Genomic DNA, 12,824 nt, shown 5'->3' with positions numbered 1-12,824 from the left:
TGTATGGTTCTTGCCTAGAAATCTTCTGATTCATTAGGTATGGAGTTGGGTCCAACATCTGAATTTTAAATAATTGGGATTGGAGTTTGGTGGAGAAAACACATTTTATGAACAGCACATTTCATGAAAAAGAGCCCTAGACGCACAGTTTGATCCTTCAACCCCAGTGAACTCCACAGCATTCTACTGCAGACCCTAAAGTCCGACTTGGATGACTGGCCCTGACACCCACTGTCACTGATACCACCCTCTCCACAAGTGCCTTCTGTTTCTCTCCACAAGTGCCTTCTCAAGTTTGCTCCTTGTCTGCCTACTTTGCCCTTAATTCCATCTCTTGCCCGCTCACCTCAGTGCCCTGATGATCTCTGCTCTCAATCTAGGCACCCTCACTGGAAACCCTAATTCACACTCTGGGATTTTACCAATGGTATCTCTCATTGAAATCTCAGCCAAGAGTTACAGAACCCAATACTCAACTGCATTGGACTCATCTTCACCTGACAACCTGCAGATATACCTGCTTCTCTTCACGTGTCTGTGGTCCTAGCTCAGGGTACCATCCTGCATGAAGTAGCTCAAATCTTGGCAGCCAGCCTGATGCCTCCTTCAGCCGTCCACCTTCAATTCTGTCTTGTCCACCATCCATTTATTCAATGGTTATTTACTGAGCACTCACAATATTCCTGGCAATGGGCCGGCTTTGGAGATACAATGGAAATGGAAAACAGGAGAGGTGGGTGTCGTCCTGCCCTCATGGAGACATGGGCACTGTGTGACTTTTCAGCTCTCTCTCCAAAGCATCTCTTCCTGTCATCGCCCATTAAGGAGGTGCCCCTACCTTCCAGTGTGCCTGGGACAATCCCAATGTTGCTCTGGACATGGTATTTCATTTTCTAGAATGTTCTGGGTGGGACAGTAAATTATATGGGCACCCTATCTATTAGCATTCTTTTACTTCGACTGACATCTTCAATAGACTGGATTATTGTCAGGGTTTCTGAAAAGATCTCCCTGCCTTCAGTCTGATTCCATTTTAATGAGTCTTCCATTCAGCTTCAAGGACCATCTCTTGACATCACAAACTGACAAAATTACTCTCATCTAGTTACCAGTTATGAAGGTTCCCCCATTTCCTAGAGAGTTAAGTCCAGCATCCTGGGCAAGGTGTAAAGAGTTCCTGTCACCTTCTCGATCCATCTCCCATCTACCTTGGTAAGCCCTTTATTCTCCAGCTGCTTTGTCCACACCTGAGCCTCCACCACCTCCTGCTACCCCTGGCCTGTCTTTTGCTTTCATCTGAGCATCCTTTTCCCCTCCCCAGGCTGATGAGCATTGCACATTGTTCACCCTCCTTCCTAGGGACCTTGTACTCCAGCCCCCGCCCCTGAGTTTCTGGGGTATAGTTCACCCTGCCTCTTTCAGATGGCCCAGAAAGACACACCACACTCTATTACTATTACACACCACACTCTATTACTATTACACATCTTAACATTTTTTTTTAATGATGATGTTGCTGAAATTTGGCCTCTGTACATCAGTGCTGGATTAAATCTCAGAGACAGAGTTTTGGGTGAAGTAGAAAGAAATAGCTTTCTTGCTTTGCCAGGCAAAGGGGGCCATGGTGGGCTAACGCCCTCAAGATAGTGTGTCCCACCCTGGAGCAGGTAGTGTGGAGTTTTATAGTGCTCAAGGAGCAAGGCATGATCAGCTCGTGGACGCTTTTCTGATTGGCTGGTGGTGAGGTAATTGAGAGTCAGCATCATCATTCTTCTGGTTCCAGCCAGTCTGGGGTCTACATGCTTGTCGGCATCAGGCAGTTAACTTCTTCCACCTGATGGGGGTTTCAGTATCTGCAAAACAGCTCAAAGGACACGGCTCAGAATATTATCTATAGTCCTTGAGGAAGAACTAAATGTCCTTGACCTTGTTTAATGGCTAAGATATTATTATTTTTTCTTACTTGACTGTTTTCCTTTCTTTCTGCATTTTTTCACTTTTCTGATTAAGTGTATTCTTTGACTAAAGTTTTTCTACAGACAAAATGCAGGGAGAGGACATGGGTAGGGGCCTATTCTGGGAAAGTCTCATAGGGTCCTTCTTGGTTGCAATGGGAACAACATACGTATAATTCTGTCATAAACTTTTCATATAAAATAAAAATATCCCTTGACAGCCCCATCCCCTCCCTTCCTCTGTCAATTCTCTGTTCCATTCCCAGAGGTGACCACTGTCCCATTCCTGTGGTCATCCTTTCTGCCCCTCGGCACACTCACAGATAGACACATGCACACCTTGGTATGTGCCTGTGCATAGCTTTGCATGTGTCTTTGTGCAAGTGATACAGGCCCATTTTGAAGATTGTCTGCAACTCAATTTCCCCTTAATGATGTCTTCCCTATTTTTTCAGGGCAGCACATACAGATCCTCACCACGTGTCAAACACCGTTGCTCAGGATCCTAGAGTTGATTGAATTAGCTCACAATTAAAGAGCATTTCAATGGTATTTAATCAGTTATTAGTCCGAGTGGGGCTGTGGAGCAATCTTGCCCACACGCCTTCCTGCCTGGGTGAGGGTTCTCCAGGCTGAATGCGTTTGCACATCTGCTAAGGCTCCTGTTGAGAAAGGTGCCCACGTCTCCTCCACAGTTGTGAGGGGGAGCCCACCTGAGAACTGGAGGTGGCTCCTTGTGGGGAAGCCAGGGGCCCTGGTGAGATGGGAGCCTCACTGAACCCTTTGGGGGGTTTGCTTGCCCCTGCTGGTGTCTGTCATGGGAGGTCCAGGCAGAAGTGTGAAGGGTGCTGGGAACAGGGGACACCTCTGGATAGCCGCTCACTCCAGGAAGGAAGAGGACAGGCAGATGGTGTTTGAGTGCAGGGGCCAGTCTGAGAACCGGGGATCCTGCTGTGGCATTGGAGTCTTGGACCAGGCTCCTGGGGTCACCAGTAGACACCCAGGAACTTGGGATCCCATGTGTAAAGTGGGCAATCTGCAACGCACTAAATGCATGTCTCCCACACATGTCTGCTTTGGGGCCCTGGACGGCATTGGGGACATTAGGAAGGGATTGGCCCCAAATGAGGGAGCAGCTGATGTGCCTGAGGGACACTGAGGACTGGCATGTAGAGGGGGTTGATCCTGTGGGGAGTTGCTGAGGCTGGCATAGGGGGGCAGCAGCCCAGTGACCAGTGCCTACCTCGGGCTGCTCTGTCTGCCGGATCCAGAGCAGGGACTTTGCCCAGGACCCTGGGAGCAGAGGGCGGCAGGGAGACCCAGGGTCCTGGCCCCTGCATCCCCGTGGCAGGCGCTCTGTGAGCCTGTGTGGACAGAAAGCCCAAATCAGTCACATTTTAGAGTAGGTCAGTCAACAGCACATTCGTTTAGAAAAGCTACTTTCGTATTATTATTCATTTCAAACATGGGTGATATATTTTAAAGTCTAATTCAAACCTTAAAATTCTTCACAGACTTTGGCTGGAGTCCTTGTCTAAAATATAAATGGCGTAATTTGCATTGCACTTCTACACCATTATTTCTTTGTTTCAATTTTTCAGAGTTGTTATAATTCCTCCTGCCCTTATGTTTATTCTCAATTGAGCAGGTCTGCTTTCCTCTCATAAACTGACTTAAGTATCTGTTGCTGAGGGGTGTATTTTGATGATAAATTCATAAAAGCCATTCCAGGGGAATTCTACTTTTGTTTTCAGGACAGGCATCCTCTGCTGTGTGTCTTTCCATACCTGCAGGGTGACCAGCACAGGTGGGGGAGGCATAGGGCAGAATTAATGACCTTCATAACTGCCTTAATCATCCATAGACACACACTTAAAGGGTCAGTTTTGGGGCCAAACAATATGACATCAATGCAATTGACTTTAGAAAATGCAGTTATGGCTATAGGGCATCTAGATATCGTGGGGAATATACCTTAACGCTAAGGGCCCGAAAAGACAAAATATTCGTTTCTTTAATCTGAGTTTCTTTGTGGTTGTGTATTGTCCTCCAGAATCTTATTTGGGGATTTATAAAATATTCTGTCATTCTTCTCTTGGAATAGGTAGTCACCTCATATTTTTGTTTTCTCTGTTCACTAAACGGCATCAATGAACCACCAGCAGAAAGGTGAACTGGTTTCTGCTTCGAGTTCTCCCACTCACTGTGAGTTTGGTGTTTGGAATAAGATGACCAGAGGTTAAGGAGGCTCCCGGCTGTGTCCACAAGGGCAGCTTCCCCCAACCGTGAATTCCATAACTCAAGACCCACGTGGAGCGGGTCCTGTGCATGTTAGAAACCCAAATGGAAACTTGCACTCAGTCGTTAACAAATCTAACCAGGGGCTTTATGGAACACTTACAGTAATGTGAAGAACGATTTTGTACATGAACTTGTTGAAAACTTAAAACCTCAATGACTTCCCACTGTGGATTTTTGGCCCTAGTTTTAGGCATAAGATGCCAAGGGCACACACAGTTTTATCTGAAGTAGGTTTCATGGTAGATCAAGAGACCGTTGTTACACAGAGATTTCTGGAGCCACAGCCCTGAGCCACCAGGGTGATGGGCAGGGATTTGGGGTCTGGAAGATCAAGAGACTCCAACCTATGCAGGGACATTGAGGGCCCCTGAATGTCTTGGGAGGAGAATCAGCACATCTGGGGCCTGCACACAGCAGTCACGCAGAGAAAAGGCCAGTTCTGGGCAGCCCGGAGGGACGATCAGTGTCACCTCCCAGCTCTACCTGCACACGAGGCCCAGGAAGGAGGGGCTTCTGGAGCCGAGGACACTGACAGGGAACCCCTGTGCCCCCCACAGTCCAGCCCTGCCATTGGAAGTGGCAGCACCTGAAGAGCAACTCAGCAGGGTGTCCCGGGGCCCCAGGTGCATGGGGCTCGGTGTGTTTCCCGGTGGCCCTAACACAGCACCACAAACTGGGGGGCTTAAAACAACAGACCTTTATGCCCTCACAGTCTGGAGGCCCGATGTCTGAGATCAAGGTGTCTTGGGGCCCAGCTCCCTCCACAGGCTCGGGGGGATGACCCTTCCTGCCTCACTCAGCTGCTGGGGCTCCAGGTATTCCTGGGCTTCTGGCTACATCACTCCAAGCTCTGTCCCTGTATGTACATGGCCTCCTCCTCTGTGTCTGTGTCTCTCTTCTGTTTCTTATAAGGACACTTGCCATTGGACTTAGGGGCTACCCAGATAATCCCGAATGATCTCTTCACGTCAACATCCTTAAATCAGTTACATCTGCAAAGACCATTTTTCCAGACGAGGTCCCACTCCCAGGTGCTGGGTGTGAGGACATTGACGTATCTTTTGACGACCACCATCTAACATGCAACGGGACTTAACACATGGTTCTTCTTGCTCTTGGTGGAGGAAGTCTTGGACAAACTCCCAGTGATGGCCATGTGGAGAGGAAACTTTGACAGGACTGTAGACACCGTAGCCTGGGGTCATGGTGGGGAAGGGGGAAATAGTGCCTTACAGCGGGGTTTCTGCATGATGACAAGAGAGTCTCAGAAACACCTTAGGAAAATGACTAGGGCCCCAGCCATCCCCTAGACGAGCAATGGGACAGACCCCCTGGTGCCCTGAGCCCAGGTTTCTGGGAGTTTGTTCCCTTCTGTCACTTACTAGGTAAGTGAGGTCTTCCTTTTGTTTTCATGAACATTCTAGTCATACTGAAGACTCGGAAGAGAGTTTTCTTTTAACTCTTTTCATGCCTGTCATGATTTTATGGAGCTCCACTGTATTTCCTCTCTGCCTTTCCAAACTAAAAATCAACGTGTTTTTGTCTTACGTGTCTTCCTAGACTTCAGCGCTCAGACTGGTGAACTAACAAAACACCCTTGGAGAACTGGCACCAAAGCTGTCTGACTTACAACGGATCAAATTAAAGAGGGTAAAGCCACCAGATTTTAATGTCATGTAATTAAAGTTACCCTCACTATGGACACGAGAGGGAAGAGGAGCCCTTTTAAAGCTACTTTAATTGCTGTTGCCAAGTCCGGGCTTCTTAACTTTTCCACAGTTAATTACACTCTGAGTTTCTAGAGCTGCTTTCATCCAGGAATTCTGAAGTGCTTTTGAGTCACTTACAGCTTCCTATTAAGTCAGGCACTCTAGGCTGTACTAGACTAAAGTAAGAGTCGGCGGCCATGGGTGACAGAAATCTACACTGAAAAGGCCTGAGCAGTGGTGGCTCTTGGTACCTGTAACCGAGCCTGGACTCAGGTGCTCTGGTACCTTCTGGGAGCCAAGGGCGCAGATGGGTCCCCAGGTCCTGTTGGTAACCTCCACCTCCCACCTTTTTGCCTGTCTTGGCTTGTGTGATCCTGTTGTCATTGTCAAAAAGGCTCTGTCCACGTGTGGCCCAAAGACGTCAGCCTCTCTGTGCTTTCGTCCAACCAGTTTCCCAACTGGAGACGTGAGAGCGCACTGGCAACAAATAACCTACCTTAATCAGCCACCTCTCCTCCGCCCACTGTCTAGCCCAGAGCCTGGTGCTGAGTCAGTGACTTTTGAATGAAAGGTGCAATGAAAGGGCATTATCCTCTGCACTGGGATGCTGCAGATGCTCGCCTGGTGCCAGGTTCCTACCAGTTCTTCAGCATCTTTACTAGTCAAGAGAGTGTCCCCAACTGCTCCAGGGGAATTAATCCTCCTTCATGGTCCCTTCACTGACTCTTAGATCTCTGTTGCAATGTTGATGATAATCTGCTTTCTGGCTGGTTATTCTCAGAAGTGTGATTGAATCAGTTTGGATTCATTCCATTACACACAACAAAATATTTGACTAGTCCTGACTTAAGCGGAACAGTCACTCCATTTTCCCACATAAGAAGCCTGGAGGTGTGCATTTCAGGGTTTGATGCAGTGGCTCCATGGTACCATGAAGGCCAAGACTCCTTCTTTTTTTCTGCTCCACCATCCACAGCTTGTTGATGTTGCCTCATGGCTTCAGTATGACTGCCACAACTCCAAGCATCACACCTTCAGACACGCATGTTCAAATAAGGAGAAAAGAAAGGCAGGCAGAAGAAAAATAACTTACTTGCCCCTGAAAGAATGGTCATTCTCAGGAGTCCCCCAGCAGAGCTTTCATAAGTCCCAATGGTAGAACTAGGTCAATGGCCACGCCAGATGCAAGGAAGTTGGGGACATTGATCTGTATGGCAAAGGGAATGGGTTGTCTTGAGTAGCGTTGTGTTCCCAGCCTGGGCCCCAGGGCCCAGCACACTCCTGCTTGCTGTGGTCTGTAGGTCTGCTCACATGACCCCAGCTTCTACTTCCACGAACATGGCGGATGGCTCTCTCTTTCTCACTTGAGACTGGATGTGGCCATGTGTCTTGTAGAGGGTGAACTGTGAGTAGAGGGACACGTGCCATTCCCTAGAGCAGCTAAAAGGGCAGGTGCATGATTCACATGTTGAGATGAAGCCTCCATCAGCCTGGGGACCTTCGCTGGGAGGGTGAGCAGAGGCCCCATGGCCTCTCCAATGGACACATGACAGGAACAAAAAGAAGCCTTTGGTGTGTGAAGTCTCTGCGAGTCTGAGGCTGTGGGTTACTGACTGATTCTCACCATCCCTGAGTTGCTATATCAGTGTGCAAGGTGGAAGAGATGCAGGGGCCATCCGAGGGCATCTCAGGGTCTGCCAGTCCCCTCCACCATCACTCAGGGCAGAGGGCTTACCTCCCTCCCTTAGGCCTTATCCCTGTGTGACTCTTCATTCACAATAGCTGGTTCTTATGTTGATTTGCATGTAATTAAGATCCATTCTTTTCATTTACCCATCACTGTTTTAAGGGGGTAAGGAGAGAGGGTAACAACAGAGAAGAAAGAAAATTGGAGCGGACACCAGGAATGATGGATGCAGTCTTTTATACTGATTCAGGCTGTGGGAATGCAGCATATTCTCCAAAACAGACAGAGAGTCTTCTTTTAACCCCTTCCACCTTGACGCATTAATTCTGCCCACAGAAGATACCATATTATAGGTGGGCTTGCCTCTGTGGAATACAGATTTCAATTTGAAAAGAAAATGTGTGTGTGTATGATATAAATGAATTAATTTAAAATACATTTGGAAGCTTAATATTTAAATGAAGGCAATCATGAATATGTTTGAAAAATAAATAATTACCTGCAAATTATCCTGAAGACACCAATACATGTACTTAAAGTGGTCAGAATTGGTGACAGTGAAGGACACCACCAGCCCTCCAAACACCAACATTTAAAATCTGGGCCAATAGCCAAGATCACTGCCACACGGAATAGTTCAAAACACGAGTCCACTCACTGCACCTAGCTGCTGCTGTCCCTTTGTTTTCTTTTGGAATTATCCTCTTGATGTGAAGAAATGCATTTTTGAAGTTAGAATTAAAAAGCAAAATGAAGGAAACTCCCGAGGAAATACTCAACTCCACTGCTTTTCACATTTGTGCTATTTTATATTCTTTTTTATTTTTTTCCCCAGCTAAGATTCAGGATGTGTAATGAAACCCGGCTACCACTCTTGCCGGGTGCTTAAATTGGGGGATACCACAGGCTTTTCAGAATTTTGGCTTTTCAAGTTAAACTTTTCAAGTATTATGATTCTGATGTGAAATCTGTTTCCAAATATGGGTGAGCTCGCCATCCAGGTGTGGGTGGTGTGACAGGAGGGACGCCAGCTGGGTTAGGGCAGCCAGGGATTCATTTCGGACTGACGAAGCCACTTTGTCCGTAGGTGGAAGGTACTGGATGGTTCATCATTCATTCGCTTATTTTTAAAATTGGTACCTTCCTCCTCAAGTAGCTCAATACAGGAACAAAATGTAGTCTGTGATTTAAACTTTATTTTGCTGATAATTTAGACTTTGGTGGTTTTCTAAAGATGACAGGTAATGGTTGTGTCAAAACAAGAATATCGAAGTGAGATTTGAGGGTCACTACTTCTTTTAAAAGTCCTTTTCATCAATTATTGATTTGGACGATGTTTACCTTCTATTGGAAGCAGCGGCTGATGGAGCAGAGAGGGAAGATGTTTTCTGACAGCAGGAGGAAGTCAGGAAGTTTTGACAAGGTAGAGGGGGACCACTTCTGTGCGAAGCCACATCCTCTTGACACATGTCTTGGGAGGCAAGGCTGTGACAAGACAGGCTGATGCCTGGGGCGGGATGTCAATTGGGCATCTTCTCCCCTTCAATTATCCAGCAGCTGATAAAAAATAAAATAAAATAAAGTTTAAAATTTGACATGATTCACTAAGTTAGTCATCACAAGTTTGCATAGAGTTCAATTTTAGAGCTGTTGGCTGGCCCTCCCAGTGGCAAGGAAGTAGACTGTGCTCTCTTCTCCCAGCCACGGGGCTCATCTCAAGCTGCAGGACCAATCAGACCAGAAGTGCTGGAAGGATACAGATCCTTGAGAAGGGAGGCCCTCCCAGAGCTTCCAAATGTGTGCCTTGCTGCAAGGCATGGAAGGCATAAGGCAGGCATTTCTCAAAGGGCATCAACTCCTGTCATTGGGTTTTTACATTTGATTGTTTTGTAGCTATTATTATTTTAAATAATCAGGGTCTATGCCATTTCTCTCTTGGAACCAAACAGTTTCCTTGGGACACAGTACAGAGCTGTGCACAGCAAAGAAAGGGACAGAATATCTGGAAGGGATCCACACGTTAAGCCAATAGTCAGTTAATGTACTCGGTTAAGAATGCACCTAAGTGGCACCCTAATGGCGTGAACCAAATGGTAAGTGCTGAGAGCTGTTTCCTCCACTCCCTGGGTACCATTTACTATTCCAAATGCCCACTTCCTGAATGACACATTGGGAGACGAAATGAATTCATGCCATTGATTTTGTTTCTTTCTGTAAAAATAAGTTAGACACATGAAAGAAAATATAGAAAATTGTAAAAGAGAAATAATTCTTCCACTCAGGTATAACCCTAGGCAATATTTTGGGGGATATAAATACAAACATTAATAAAATAAGAATCATATTTTATATAGTGTTTTGTATCCAGACATTTCAATTAAAATTATATTAGAACATTTCCCAATGTCATTTAATATTCTTAGAAATATGTCATCCTAGTGGATAAACATAATTCATTTAATCCTTTCTCTATTTTGGAGCACTGAGTTGGTTTGGGGTTTTTAAATAATTCTAGGTAACAGTGTTGTTTATAATTGTATACCATAATCTTTGAGACCTCAGTTAGCTCTTTAGGGTAGATCTCTAGGAATGAAATTCTTAGGAAAAAAAAAGTACACTTTGTAAAGGCTTTTGATACATAAGTCCAATTGCCTAGTAAGACACTACAAAGTGACTTTTCTTTCTTTTTCTTTTTTACTTTTGCTCCATTGCTCATTCAAAGTTCGGAACCTGTGGTGTGCAATATGGCAGCTGCTTGCCATGCGTGCTATTAAATCTAAATGTAAACACAATACAATTTTAAATATAGCTCCTCAGGTTCACCAGGCACATCTCAAGTGCTCAGTAGCCATGTGAGACTAATGGCTAGTGCAGTGGGCAATGTAGATATAGGACATTTTCATCATGGCAGAAAGTTCTAAAGAGCAGTGGTCTAGAATCACTAGATTCTAGAATCTAGAATCATGACCCAGGAGGTGGGCTGGGAAGAGCCACCTGGATTCAAAAGACATGGGTACTGGGTCTATCAGGGCCCCTGCAGCACTTGGTAACACTCCTCTCTAATTGCCTTACTGGTAAAACACTTCACTTCTTCAGGATGGGAAACCTTGTAGCTTCTATAACCTAAGGGAGCAGACATCACTCAGGGTGCCTGGCTCTCATGTGGGGCTCAGGTTCATCCTGCCTCTTGATACTGTCAAGAAATGTTCAGGCCTCTATTTTAAATTAAAACACAGGTCATGTTAATGTGACAGATACTTATCAGAATGCCCCAGTTTTGAAGGGTTCTGCTACTTAGTTTCCCTGATAACAATCTTGGTGATTCTGTTTCCCCTGGGCATTGAGAAGTGGTGAACGTAGCTTAATGGGAAAAGTTACTCTGTATTACTGTAGTACAGTTGTTAGTAGTGCTCATCTCTTTGAGACTTGCTGCCTCTTTTAACTAGTCCCCACCACAGCGGAAGACAGAGAATGGTGCCAGCTCAGCTGGTGAGGGATGTGCGGCTCTTTCTGGGCCTGTGAAGTCCCTCTCCAGACGGATCATGGACAAACGGTCAAGTGGAGGCTCATGTCCAGGTTGTTTGGCTTTTTGTTTTTATTTTTTCAGTACAACTTAGATGTGAGGACGTTGGTAAACCCTAACGTGAAGGATCTCTCAAAAACAAACCATCGGATTTAGCTTCCAATGAGAGAATGCTGCACTCAGGCTTTTGGAGATCTGAAGAGCACACATTCCAGTGGACGGCTGTGAGGATGTGGAGAGGGGGTGGTCACATGTGGTGTCCTGCTCTGCCCTCAGCCCTTGGTGGGGGTGGGCTTCATGCTCGGTCCCCCCTTCCCTTCCAGCATCACCCAGTGTGGTTAGCCCAGACGTCCCTTGCAGCCCCGCAGCCATTCCTGAGAGGCAGAAATGGGCAGCAAACCTCACCATGTGTTCCTTGGAGGTTCAGGAGGGAGATGGGCGGCCACAAGGCTGGGGGACAGTGAACAGTGATGGGCATCCTGGGATGATGGACTGAAGATGGGCAGTGCCCTGCATCCAGGCCCAGCCTTGTAACAAGACAGAACCACCATACAGCGGGGTTCATCCCCAGGGCCCCTCCTCCAGCCCCGTTGGAAGCCCAAATACTGCAGAAAAGGATACTTTGGGAAGTACATTTCTCCTGAGAAGTGTAGGCTCTGCCCAGATTGATTTCTCTCCTACTGCCACTGGGAGGATTTCTTCTTTGCTGGACTCTGACCCTGGACTTGGTGATGAGGGGGCTGATAAGGAAAATCCTCTTAGTTTATTGATAAGGGCTGTGTGGTGCAGGCAGGGGGATGTGGAGACTCTTCTCCAACATATGTCCTTGGCTGTAGCAGGATTGGAGCCCCAGGAGCCCTGCGCTCTTGTCTGTATCAATGCCTGGAGCCCTGATAATGGGCTGGACCAGTGGGGGCTGTGCGCAAACCTTGCTGGACCAAAGCCAGGGGATAACTGCCCTTAGGTGCAGGAGCTACAGTTTGAGCCGCACATGCCCAGTCGGGTCCTGGTCATACAGGGTCACATGGATGACTGAGCCACAAGGTACGTGAGGGTGACCAGCTTGTCTGGTTTGCCCTGGATTTTCTGGTTTCCCATACTGGAAATCTCAGTCCTCATAGCCTCCTCCTCCATCCTGGAAAAATCTGGACTGTTGGTCATTCCTTGTATCCCAGCAAGCATGGACTGAGTTCTTACAGTTTTCCTAAAGGAGTGTCCATTTTTTTTGTATGGTTGGCTGCAAATGAATGTTCATGAGATAATTACCCTCTTACCTCCCATAAATTAACGTCACTTCCACAGAACTTGGACTTAGGAAGGATGTGGGGGAAGGAGCTCTGCCCAAGGAGAGCTTTTTCCGGTCCCATTACAAGCACCTGCCAGAGGAAGAGCTGGATCCCGGGTCACTGCCGGGGAGGTGAGTTGCGGGGAGAAGAGGGTCTTCATGGGCCAAGCCCAGGCAGATTGCCTGGGTGCCTGAAACTGGGGCGGCTGCAGGTCGACTTACTAATCAGAGGTTTAAATGCAGATTCAGCAGCAGCCCTTGGGAGGACCAGGGAGCATGTCAAAAGCAGTGCAGTGTGGCCCAGAGCGAAACTCAGTAATCCCAGCCCAGGTATCTGAGTCATGCCCTGGAGTGGAGAGCGGGC

Source organism: Mesoplodon bidens (genome assembly GCF_964165515.1).
Source record: "Mesoplodon bidens genome assembly, chromosome: 4".
NCBI lineage: Eukaryota > Metazoa > Chordata > Mammalia > Artiodactyla > Ziphiidae > Mesoplodon > Mesoplodon bidens.
Note: the sequence above shows the minus strand (reverse complement) of the source record.